The following is a 14,028-nucleotide window of genomic DNA, read 5'->3' on the forward strand; positions in this document are numbered from 1 at the left end:
AATGCCAAAAAGGTATCATTTTTCACCTAATTATGTTGCCAAAAAGCCCCAAAAGATTCAAAATAGCTCCATCTCTAGTCTGGATTATCATAATAACCTCCTAACTCTTCTCTTAGCACCAAAGTGAGCCTTTCAAAATGTAAGTCGGATCATGTCTCTGTTTTGCTCAAAACCGCAATGCTTCTACATCTCATCCAGAATAAAAGACAACATCCTTCCAACGGCCTAATACAGCTTTACACAGGTCTGGCTCCACACCGTACCAATGAGTTCAATCACACCATTCAACACTTATTCCACTCCAACCACACTGGCCTCCTTCCTGCTCCTCAAACTCACCAGACATGTTTCCACTTGGGGACTTCGCAGTGGCTAATCTCTTGCCTCTCCCACAGCATTCTCAAAACTCACTTGCTCTCCTTAGAGTCTTGCTCAAATCTCACCTTTTCAATAAAATCTCCCTATTTACAACTGTAATCTTCATCCTTTTTCTTCTACTCTACTTTCCATTTGTCCACAGTACTTCTTACCTTTGAATCTACTACAAAACATTTATTATATTTATTTTTAATGTATATTTATTTTGAGAGAGAGAGAGAAGTGTGAGTGAGGGAAGGGCAGAGAGAAAGGGAGACAGAGAATCCCAAGCAGGCTCTGTGCTGTCAGCACAGAGCCCAATGCAGGGCTCAATCTCATGAACCGTGAGATCATGACCTGAGCTGAAATCAAGAGTCAGATGTTTAACTGACGGAGCTACCCAGGCACGCCTGTATTTATTTTTTATTATCCATCTCACCCAACTAGAATGTAAGTTTCATCAGAGTAAAAATGTCTATTTTATTTATTGATGTATCTGAAGTACCTATAAGAATATCTCACACATGGCTAAATGTATGTGCAAAGACTCCAATATTTATAACAGCACTATCAACAATAGCTAAATTATGGAAAGAGCCCAAACTGATGAATGGATAAAGAAGATGTGGTGTATACACACACACACGCGCGCACGTGCGCGCGTGTGCTGCAATATTACTTGGCAATCAAAAAGAATGAAATCTTGCCATGTGCAACAAGGTGAATGGAACTAGAGTATATTTATGCAAAGTGAAATAAATCAATCAGAGAAAAAACAAATACCATATGACTTCACTCATATGGAGCATTTAAGACAAAACAGATGAACAGATGAACACTGGGGAACCGAAGGAAAAATAAGATAAAACAAGAGAGAGAGGCAAACCATAAAACTCTTAACTATAGAGAAACACTAAGGGTTGCTGGGGTGGGGGGGAATGGGCTAAATAGGTGATGGGCATTAATGAGGGCACTTGTTGGGATGAGCACTAGGTGTTATATGTAAGTGATAAATCACTGAATTCTGCTCCTGAAACCAATTACTATACTATATGTTAACTAACTTGAATTTAAATAAAATCTTGGATAGATATGTGCAAAGATATATACTGCAACATTGTTACAGAAAAACATTAGAGGCAACTAAATGTCCATGAATACAGAATTGGTTAAATAAATTATAGAATAAGTAGACAGGGAAATATTAAACAGTTCTTAAAGTAAGCAGCTATCCTGTTTTCAGGATGACTAAATTCTAATTAGACCAATCCTTATGGGACACTATAAATTCTCAGCAAAATACAAAAAAACAATCATCCGAAGGCACTGAAGAGTAAACAAAACAGGCAGATACTGGGGTGGGGGTGGGGGGGCAGTGGGAATAACACTGGAAAAAGGAACAGCACAGAATGAGTTTCTCTCTTTTTTTTTTTTTTTTTAACAGCTTAAACTTTAGGGAGGGTCCAGTCTATTCCATAAAGAGCAGCTAAAGTGCCAACAGAAAAGCCTTACTAGCCTGAAGGCCCAGAGATAAGGGTTCAAAGCAACCAAGGTCAGTAGGAAATGAAGGAGAAAATCTTAGAAATAACAGATCTAGAAAGGAAGAGCCCCAAATTCTGTGTATAAAACTCTGCCCAAATCTCTACCTGATGTTTGAACTACACAGGCATAGGACAGACTCTAAACAACACAGGTAAGAGATAAAAATTTGAGCAAATATATATATATATATATATATATATATATATATATATATATATATATATATGTGTGTGTGTGTGTGTGTGTGTGTGTGTGTATATGTGTGTGTGTGTGTATATATATATTTTTTTTTACATATTTACATATACATACACACACACACACACACACACACACACACTTTGTTGGTAGGCTTCAGCCAAATTAACTGCCTGCTTAAAAAACTGTTCGCTATACTTCAGACGGACATCACAAAATCCAGTTTCTAGCCAATTTACAATGTCAAGAATGCAATCCAAAATTACTAAATATATGAAGAAGTAGGAAGAAAATGATCCATTCTCATGATAAAAGACAATCAACAGAAGCAACCCTGAAATGACCCAGATGTTAGAATTAGCAAACAGCTACACTGTGCTCAAAAATATAAAAGAATATATGCCCTTAATGAATAAATGTACGGGAAATCTTATCAGAGAACAGAAACTACAAAATGAAAGGCTAAATGGAAATTCTAGCCATATATATGGCTAGAGACAACTAAATATATTCCAATTTTAAATTCACTAGCTAGGCATAATAACAGAAAGAGGATGACAAAGGAGTCAAGGTTAATCAGTAGAAATTATACAAACCAAAGAACAGAGAGGGAAAAAGATTGAAAAAAATGAATGGAGCCTTACGGACCTGTGAGATAATATTAAAAAGTCTAACAGATGGAGAGAAGTGAAAAAAAAGAAGGCAGAAAAATATTAAAAGACATAAAGGCTAAAAAAAATCTTTTGGTTAAAGACATGCTTACAAAGTCAGTAAGTTCAGTGAGCTACGTTACTATAAAGGAAACCACAAAGGCACATTATACTTGAACTGCTAAAAGCCAAAATGACATTGCATGAAGGGAACAAAAATTCCAATAATGGTTGACTTCCCTTTTTTTGGTGAGTTAAGGTATTTATTTATATTTACTTATTTATTAAATGGCTGACCTCTCATGAGAAAAAAAAAAAAAAAAAAGAGGCCATAAGACCTAAGACATACTATGACACTGTAAAATCTTTAAAGTGCTGTAAGTAAAAAAACCTGAAAACTTAGAATTCTATATTCATTGAAAATATCCTTCAAAAATGAAGGCAAAATAAGATATTTTCAGTTAATGAAAATTAAAAGAATCCATTGCCAGCAGACTTGTACTACCAGAAATTCTAAAGGATGTTTGGGCTGAAGGGAAGTAAAGCTAGATGGAAACCTACCTCTTCAGATAGGAACAGATGTATGAGGTATGGTAAATTTGTGAATATTTATGAAAGACTATTTTTTCCTTTATTTTCTTTAAGACATATAGACTATTTAAGCCAAAATTATGACATTATGAGGTTCATAATGTATGTAAACAAATGACAACTACAGTATAACAGATGTGCTGAGGCATTAAATAGACCTATATTGTTATAGGTTCCTGAATTTTCATACTGAAGTTAGAAAAGATGATGTAGCTTTTTATATACTAATATGGAATGATCTATGGGGTACCTGGGTGGCTCAGTCGGTTAAGTGTCTGACTCTTGGTTTCAGCCCAGGTCATGTTCTCATGGTTCGTGCGTTCCAGCCACACATCTGGCTTTGTGCTGACAGTGGAGACTGCTTTGGATTCTGTCTCCCTCTCTCTACTCCTTCCCCACCTGCACTCTCTCTCTCTCAAAATTAAACATTAAAAAAAAATTTTTTAATACAGAATGATCTTTTAAGGCATATTTCAAATTTAAAAAAGAGATTGAGGGTGCCTGGGTAGCTCAGTCAGTTAAGTATCCAACTCTTGATTTCAGCTCAGGTCATGATCTCACAATTCGTGGGTTCAAGCTCCACAATGGGCTCCATGCTGGCAGTGGGGAGCCTGCTTGGGATTCCCTCTCTCCCTCTTCCCCCCTCCTCTGTGCCCCTCCCCTGCTTGCTCTCACTCTCTCTCTAAAATAAATAAAAACCTAAAAAAAAAAAAGAGATTGAAGAGATTATTACAGAATGATACTTAAAGTACATACAGCTAGAGAATATCCTAAAAGGATACACATGAAACTAGCAAGGGCAGAATAGGTACTGGAATGCAGGGGTGGCATAACATTCAAGTTTTTAAAATTGTGTACTATATGGAATATAAATATATAGAGAGAATAGAATATATATAGAATATATATAGAATATAAGTTGTGTTTCCATCTCTGCCCCTCCCCCACTCACACACTCTCACACACACACACACACACACACACACACACACTCTCTCTCTCTCTCTCTCTCTCTTTCTCTCAAAAATAAACATTAAAAAATAATAATAAATAAAAAGAAAAGAAAAAGATTCTCCTCTTTTTTTCAAGTAACAGCTATTCTATCCCAAGGGAGAATAGTATTGCAGGTACTGATATTTTAATCACTTTTTGATTAATTAAGCCAACTATATACAGTAAAAATACTATTTGAGTCCTTTGAAATACTATTTTTAAAAAAGATTTAGTCCATCAGAGTAGCTTCAAATATAATTGCAATGTTTTGAATTTAAATCTAAGTTAGTTAACATATAGTGTAATAATGGTTTCAGGAGTAGAATTTAGTGATTCATCACTTACATATAACACCCAGTGCTCATCCCAACAAGTTCCCTCCTTATTGCTAATCACCCATTTAGCCCATCACTGCACCTGCCCCCTCCAGCAGCCCTCAGTTTGTTCTCTGTATAAGAGTCTCTTATGGTTTGCATCCCTCTCTATTTTTATCTTATTTTCACTGGACGTTTAACACAGTTACATCCACTAAAATTCTAGACTTAATATTTTTTCAAAGTATTCTTAAGTATCTCATAGCTTACTTATTTTAAAAACTCTTCATTTGGGTACCTGTGACATTCCTGGGCAAATGGAATGAAATTAACCACCTCTGAGAACACAAAAAGTATTTGTTGAACATACAAATGATTTCCATAAGAAAATACCACAATATGTTTTTGAATTCCTAAAAGTTGATATAAATTTTAACTGTTATTCTGGTGCAAAAAAAAAAAAAAGTAGAATTTCAAACTCTTTTTACATAAAGTTCAAATGATATTATTTACAATGTATCCATCTTGGTGTTACAGTTTAATATAGAAAATCTTTTCTATGTGATGACATGAATTTTACTATTTCCTGTAGGTTTTGGATTCCTCTGAGTTTTAAATCCACTTACCAATCTACTTTAATACTGTATTTTCATCAATTTATCTTTATACCTACACCAACAAAGGAGTAAGACCACAATTAGTGAATACTCACAAATTCTTTAATCATGGACACTGTGAATAATGTTTCTATGCCCTCCCTCTTTGAAGGGAGGATATGATCCTAGTTTCACCTCTAATAACAAGGATAATTTATTATGAAAAAAATCTGTGAAAGCAATAAGACACTAAAATGAAAAATATGGAAGCCTAGGTACATTCAGCTAGTTTTCTTCCTCATAAGTGAAGTGTTAATAGTGAGGGATTAATGAGCCATTCCTAGTACCTATTCTCTACAACCTCAGATGACTCAGGATGAAAATAAATTTCTGTATCACAAATGAAACTAAATATTGTATTGAAAAGGACATGTTGAAGCACGTTAGCGGTATTTATATATCTCAAGCTACTTCTTAACTTCATATTTTACATAATTTAGAACAAGGCATACATTACTTTTACTTCTACCAAACCATAAAATTTATAAAAAGAAATAAATTCATCTGCAAAACCATTCCTATATTTGGAAACAAAAAAGTGAAATGAATTGTCTTAAGAGACAAGAAGAGGGCTACTGAACAGAATATATAATAGAATCTTAAAATTAAAGTAGTAGCGACATTCAAATCAAAGAGGTGAAGTAGTCTATTCACTCTAGTTGTGTTAGGGAAAAAAATCAGTTACTGATTCTTTGGGTCAGCTAAATCCAATAAGAGTACTATTCTGCTGCTTATATGATCATTTGAAATCATTATTTAAAAAAAAAAATTTAGTCAAAGTCAACTTCAAATATAAAAGTTTTCCCCACAAATCAAGTATATGGAGAAAACATACAATTATTCCAAATTTCTGATTATTCTACAAATGCTCCTCAAATCCATGTGCTTCCTGTCACAACATAGGACGCTATATACTGTTTTACTGATCATATGCAAAAAGGAAGGAAATTAATTGAAATTGAAATAAAACATGTATCTTATAGCAGAGAAAAGAAATGAAGAAGAGAACTGCAGCAGGGAAAAATTAATGGAAATTGTTAGAAAATATTTATTTAGAGAATTGGATATACATAAAACACAGTTCCCTGTATTTCATATATTCAAACTTATAAAATAACCCCATAAACTCTATTACCCATTAATCTAGACCAAGGTCTGCAAACTTGTTCTAAAAAGAGCCAGATAGTAAATATTTCAGACTTTGCAGGCCATACGGTTTCTGTCACACCTACTCAACACTGCTGTTACAGTGTGAAAGGAGCCATAGACAGTACATAAATGAAGGAGTATGGCTGTACTCCAGTAAAACTTTATTTATGGTTACTGAAATCTAAATTTCATATAATTTTCACACATCACAAGATATTATTATTCTGTTGATTTGTTTCAATGATTTTTAAAAGTAGAACCTTAGATTGTGGAATATACAAAAACAGGCAGCAGGTTGGATTTGGCCCCAGGAGATGTAGTGTGCCAACCCTTGATCTAGAGGTATAGGAAAAGTGCTTACCAGTAATACTTTCTAAATGCTCTTTTTAATAATAGAATATAAATAATGTCACATTTTTACTATACCATTATTTTTGCAATATACTAAGTTCTAAAATAGCATTATCTGCCAAAATAATGACTGAACCAAAGCTAAGAAAGCTAAAATGAAGTATTCTTAATATTTCAAAGCCACAAAAAATAGGTTTTAAAGAGACGGTAAAGTGTTATTTCATTACACATTCATGGGTCACAAATTTCACATAGATTGTGTATAAGATTTATCCCTTGAACTATACAGGATTATTACCTATATTTATGCCAAACTATGCATTTCATTCACCCCACATACAAGATAGTATTAAAATTTGTCCACAAGAATACTGGCAGTTTCATACTTCCTGATGTTCTATGTGTAACACTAAAATGTCTTAGAAAAATCATAGGACACAGTCAAGGAAATTGTGTTATGGTAACTTACTTTTTTTTTTTTTTATGTTTTTTTTTTTTAATGGTTTTTGTTTTTTGTTTTTTGTTTTTTTACTTTAGAAAGAGGCAGAAAGAAAGAGACAGAGGCGTGAGTAGGGGAGGGGCAGAATGAGTGGGAGACACAGAATCCCAAGCAGGCTCCAGGCTCTGAGCTGTCAGCACAGAGCCAGACACAGAGTTCGAACTCACAAACTGCGAGATCATGACCTGAGCCAAAGTCTGACACTTAACCGACTGAGCCACCCAGGCACCCCTATGGTAACTTACTTTTAGCTAATTGTTAATATCTTGAGCAAATCATGAAGCTAGCGTTCCCTGATGTCTGTTCTGTATCCACAGACGATTCATTAACTTAACAGGATCCATGGCCAAACAAGTTTGGGAAATGATACACATTATACACATTTCTAGGACAGATCATGAGTTCTTGGAGCAGTCCTACAGTAAATAAATCCTTTGAACTGATTTAGTGCTCTCAAAGCTCACTCAATTACTTTGCTTGAGCAGTACTTCCTTATTAACGTCCCCTAGGTTCTAAATTTTAAAACTATGAGGCTATTTCTAGGTAGTAATTCTGTGAAAGCTGTTCAAATACTAAATTCAGGTTTACAAATCTGAACTGTCTAAAAACAAAATCAGAACCATCTGCTCCCAGAATACCCTGACCTTTCTCTTTCAGAGTACTTAGATTGAAATCATCTTTCTAACCTTCTAGATTCAATTCCTTAAGTGGGAGACAGAATCATTCTCTACCACCCTTGTTTCTTCAACCTAGCAGCGTGCTTGGATCATTAAACGTTTTCCTTTTCCTTTTGTTTTTATTCTAATGCAATTGTCTCCGACTTCATCTATCCATAACCACTCTTACCCTTGTATTGCCTCTCAATGCACAAGTGGCCACATTTCCTCCTCCTTAAAAATCTGCATCTCCTACTGGTCTTTAGGAGAGCCCTGGAGGATCTAACCTTTGCCTACCCTCTCCAGCTTAGCATCATTGCTCCTCTTTGTTTTACATACTACAGCCACACAAAGCTAGTAGAGATAACACTAAGTGGTACAGACGAAAAAGCAGGGCAAGAAACTAGGAATGTCAGAGTGAGGAGGTGGGGTGCATTTTTAACTAGAGTGGCATAAAAGGGGCATGACTGAAAAGATTTCAACAGACTTTAATAAAGAGGGAATAAAAAATAAATATAACTCTAAAATATGAGTATGGATGACTCATTTGGAAAATATGGCCAAGGTGGCTGGAGCAGAGTTGGCATGGTGGGTAGAGTAGATGAAATCAGAGAGGTAATGAGAGGCCTGGTAGAGCAGGGACTTGTGGGGCACTGATTATGCAGTCAGCTCCTGCATTTACCTCTCTAATTTAGATCTCTCCTCTGAGGTCCAGTCTTCTATGTCAAACACACACTTGACAGCTCCTTTGGATGCCTTACGTGTTTATGCTGAAGTCCTAATTCCCATTCCAAGTCTGTCTCCTCCATTCCTCCACATCTCAGTAAATGGCAGTTATCTCTACCTATTGGTAAAAGCCAGACACCTGAGAACTCCTCCATGTAGACAGAAAATTCGAATGAAACATTCTCCATACAAGGTAGCTATATCCTTTGTGTCTTAAACTTGGTGAAGAGCCTAATCCTGTGTACGTAGTACTCCAATGAATACTGCTTCCCATGTATATATTACACACACAAAGAAAAGAAATCACTTGCATCTGATTCCCACGTCAGGGAATTAACATTCCTAGGGTGCCAGAGGATGGGTGATGTAGAACATTATGTCTGGATGTCCTCCTAAATGTCAAATGTCCACTGAAGACAAATGGTACATGTGTCTAGGGTTTAACCCTAACAGTAGCTTCAGGCTAGGAGGCTGCAGACAGAGAGGAAGAGGTCCCTACAGCCTTTGATACTGTAAGTCTAAAAGTGGGAAATCCAGTGAACCCCACACCAAGCAGGATCAACGTCCCAAATAGCTTTCTTTTTATACTCTCTAAAAAGAAATGGTAGCTACAGACATTAAACTACTACCATGTTTGAAAACTTGTGAAACCTCTGTAACGTCCCCATGTTTGTTATTTGTGCTACTGCCTATTATTCCATGATGACTAGCAACAAACTCCACAACAAAAATAACAATACATTATGGTGTATTACTTCAGTGGAATACCATGCAAGTATATTTAGTTACAGGAAAATTCTTGTGATACATTTTTAAAGTGAAAGGGGAATAGTAGTAGTAGTATTTGGGGAGATAAGACTGTAGACAATTCTTTAAACCAAAGGTTTGTATGTGCTTGTCCTAGAAAGTAGGAAGAAAGTGAACAGCTAAGAAGGCAAAATGCAAAACTGGACACAGATTTTGCAGTATACATTTTATTATACTTCCTATAATTTTTTTTTTTTTTTTTCAGTAAACACAGATTCTGACACTTCTCTTTTCCACTTTTGGTAGTCCGGATTCAAAAATCTTTTGTGAAATTTTTTCCATCAATACAATACAAATATAGGGGTGCCTTGGTGGCTCAGTCAGTTGAGCATCTGACTATTGATTTTAGCTCAAGTCATGATTCCAGGGCTGTGGGATTGAGACCCACATCAGGCTCCACACTAAACATGGAGTCTGCTTAAGATTCTCTCTCCCTCTCCCTCTGTCCCTTTCCTCCACTCATGCATTCTCTCTCTCTCTCTCTCTCTCTCTCTCTAAAACAATAAATGAAATTAATAAATAAATAGGTAAAAAATCTCTTTAAAATTTTTTTAAACTTATATCTCTTTACTGAAATATCAAATTAACTATAAACAATGTTTTACTCTTAAAATCTAACCAAAATTTATACACATAAGAGGAAATAAGGATGGTCCTAGGACAAAACAGAACAGAAATAATTCTCCCCATTCCTGCTGCTAAGTACAACTAAATTTCAGGTCATTTATGTATAATAAACATAAGAGGGGTGCCTGGGTGGCTCAGTCAGTTAAGCGTCCTGACTTCGGCTCAGGTCACGATCTCGCAGTTTTTGAGTTCAAGCCCCTCATCGGGCTATCTGCTGACAGCTCAGAGGCTGGAGCCTGCTTTGGAGTCTGTCTCTCCCTCTCTCTGCACCTCCCGCTCATGCTCTGTCTCTGTCTCTCTCAAAGATAAATAAACATTGAAAAAAAATTAGAAAAAAAAAAAGCAACATAAGAAAATTTTGCAAGTTGGAAAGAGACTAGCTAGAGAACTTAAGACCAAAGGAACAACAGAGTGGTGAGTTCCCTGTGATTTCTCTTGACCTGTTATATCCTGAGTTGGGTGCTATAGAAGCCAGCAGCCTGAAAGCATCAATGTGTGCAGATAAAACAAACAAACAAACAAAAAAGAAAACAAGGCAAGTTTATTCTCTTTAGCAAAAGGACCAGGAAAAGAGAAATTATGCAGGACAGAAAACTTCCATGCAACAACTGCCCTACTCCAACAATACATCACAAAAAAAGCTGCAACCCCATCTGGATTTCTGTCAGCAAAAGTTAAGTAAGGAGCCTAGACTCCCATCCTCCCCCAGCTATAATGAAAAGTTCCTTTCCCCTGGTAGAGTGGTGTCAGAGAAGGTCAAGTGAAGCTACAAGGTGCCAATAAGGCAAAGCGCAGAACCTGAATTTCCACCCAGACCTAGCATTAACATGATAGATTCCTCATTCTCCTGTTGTTGCAGTATCAGAAGAAGCCTATAAAAATAAGATCCACAGATTCATAATATCCACAGTGTCTAGATTCTATTAAAATCATTCATCATACCAAGAACCAGGAAAATCTCAACTTTAATGAGAAAAGACAATCACCAGTTACCAAATCTAGATGATACAGATGAAATTATCTGACAAATATTTTACAGTAGCCATCATAAAAATACTTCAATAAACAATTACAAATGCACTTGAAACAAATGAAAAAGTAGAAAGTCTCAGCAAAGAAACAGTCCTAGAAAAAATAATCAAATGGAAATTTTAGAACTGAAAAAATACAATAACCAAAATGAAATATTCACTGGATGGGCTCAACAGCAGAATATAGATGAAAGAGATAAGAATCAATGAATGTGAAAAAAGAACAATATGAATTCTCCAATATGAATAATAGAGAGACAATATGCAGGGGGAAAAGGATGAACAAAATCTCAGAGAACTACAGGGCTATCACAAAAGATCTAACATTTATGTAATTGCTGTCTCAGAAGAAGAGAAAAAATCATATAAGGCTGAAAATAATCCCCCCAAAATAATGGCTGAAAATTTATCATATTTGTCAAAAGTTATATAAATTTAAATCCCAAATAGGATACGCCCAAAGAAATTCACACCAGAGAAATTCTTGAAATCAAAAGTCAAAAAAAATCTTGAAAGCCACAAGAGAGAAATGACACCTTACCATATCTTACTGATAAAGGAAAAGTAATTTGAATGACAATGGATATAACATCAGACACCATGAAGGCCAGAAGAAAGTGAGGTAACATTTATCCTGTGCTCAGAAAAAAAAAAAATGTCAATAAAAATAAGTCAAAAAAACTTATCCTTCAGAAATGAAGCTATTTTCAGAGAAAAGAAAACTAGAAGACTGCGTTGCCAGTGGACCTACTCTAAAAGAACAGAAACAAAGTTCTTGAAATGAAAAAAAAAAAAAGGATCTTGGAACATCTGAAAGGAAAATAGAATGATGGAAAACTATGGGCACACAGGAAATTTTATTTTGCCTCTTGTGGTTTCTACATTATATTTGATATCTGAAGCAAAAATCATAACATTGGTTGATAGGGCTTTCAAAGTATGTAGAGAAAATATTTAAGACAATAACATAACATAATGGAAGAGGATAAAGGACTGAAAGGGAGGTTAAGGTCTCTAAGATTACTCATACTGACAAAATGTAAACACCAACAGACTAATAGATTATATATGTATAATATAATACCTAGAGCAAGTGTTTGCTTTTTTAAAGAGATATACCCTGAAAGCCTCAATAAGTCAAAATGGAATTCTAAAAAAAATACAATTAACCCACAAAAAGGTAGGAAAAGAAGACAAAGGAAAAACAGAAATAAGTGAAATAAAATTAAATAAAAAATAAAATGGTAGACTGAAGCCCTAATGCACTAATAATTATATTAAATGTAAATGGTCAAAATATTCCAACTAAAAGATAGAGACTGGCACAGTGAACTTGAAAACATGACCCACATATATGCTGTCTATAAAAACTCACATACGGGAGCCTGGGAGACTCAGTCTATTAAGCATCCGACTTTGGCTCAGGTCATGATCTTGTAGTTCATGAGTTCAAGCCCCACTTTGGGCTCTGTGCTGACAGCTCAGAGCCTGGAGCCTGCTTCAGATTCTGTGTCTCCCTCTCTCTGTGCCCCCCCCCCTCCCCCCCCCCCCACTCATGCTCTGTCTCTCTCTCTCAAAAATAAACATAAAAAAAAAAGAAACATAAAATATAAGATTATAAGTAGAGAGTAAAAGGATGGAAAAATGTACAATTTAAGCATTAATCAAAATAAAGCAGTATTGGCTATTTTAATATCAGACAGGGTAGATTTAGGAGCAAAGAAAATTACCAAAAACAAAAAGGAACATAAACATAAGGATAAAAAGGTCAATCCACCAAGGCAACATAGCAATCCTAAATGAGATTCCACCTAACAGAGGTGCAAAATATGTAAAGCAAAACTGACAGAATTGAAAGAGAAATAGGCAAATCCACAATTTTATTTGGAGACTTCAATATACTTCTCACAACTCACAGAACAACCAGACAGAAAATCAGCAAAGATGTAGACAAACTTAACAACACTATTTACTAACAGAATCCAATCAATATTTATAAAACACTGTACCAACAATGGCAGAATACATACTCCTTTCAAGTACCCATGGAACATATACCAAGACAGACCATATCCTGAGCCATAAAACCAATCACAACAAATTTAAATGAAGTGAAAGCATACAGTGTGTTCTCTGACCACAATGGAATCAGACTAAATATGAACAACAGGGGGCCCCTACGTGGCTCAGTTGGTTAAACATCCAACTCTTCATTTCGGCTCAGGTCGTAATCTCATGATTCATGGGATCAAGCCTCACACCAGGCTATGCGCTGACAGTGCGGAGCCTGCTTGGAATTCTCTTTCCCTCTCTCTCTCTGCCCCTCCCCCACTCATGCGCACACTCAATCTCTCTCAAAATAAACATTAATAAAATAAATAAATAATAATAATAATAAACATGAACAGAAATTAATGGAAAAATCTCCAAACACTTGGAAGGTAGACAATATACTTCTAAAATAATGCATAGGTGAAGAAAGAAGTATCAAGGGAAATTTTTTAAATACACTGAACTGAATGAAAATTAAATATATAAAATTTGTGAGCTGAAACTAAAGCAGTGCCTATTTATGTTCATGTAAAAACTATGCAAATGTTCATACAGTTTTTACATGAACATAAATTTTCATTTCTCTGGGAGAGATGCTCAAGAGTGTGATAGCCAGGTCACATAGTAAATGTATGTTTAGTTTTATAGGAAACTGCCAAACCATTTTCCAGAGTAGCTGAGCCATTTTGCATCACAACTAGAAATGTTTGAGATATCCAGCTTCTCTTCATCCTTACCAGCATTTGTTGTTATTATTTTTAATTTTCATCATTCTAGTAGATGAGTAGTAATACATCATCATGGTCCTAATTTACATTTGCCTTATGGC

The 14,028-nt window shown here is 35.4% G+C and overlaps 1 protein-coding gene across 8 annotated transcripts in view; it reads right to left on the reverse strand.

Annotated features, from left to right (window-relative positions):
* The window catches only part of STAU2 (staufen double-stranded RNA binding protein 2), a 306,837-nt gene that overhangs the window by 210,112 nt on the left and 82,697 nt on the right, over positions 1-14,028 (reverse strand). The gene's annotated exons all lie outside the window — the stretch shown is intronic.

This window comes from Panthera leo, chromosome F2, assembly GCF_018350215.1.
Source record: "Panthera leo isolate Ple1 chromosome F2, P.leo_Ple1_pat1.1, whole genome shotgun sequence".
NCBI classification, from domain to species: domain Eukaryota; kingdom Metazoa; phylum Chordata; class Mammalia; order Carnivora; family Felidae; genus Panthera; species Panthera leo.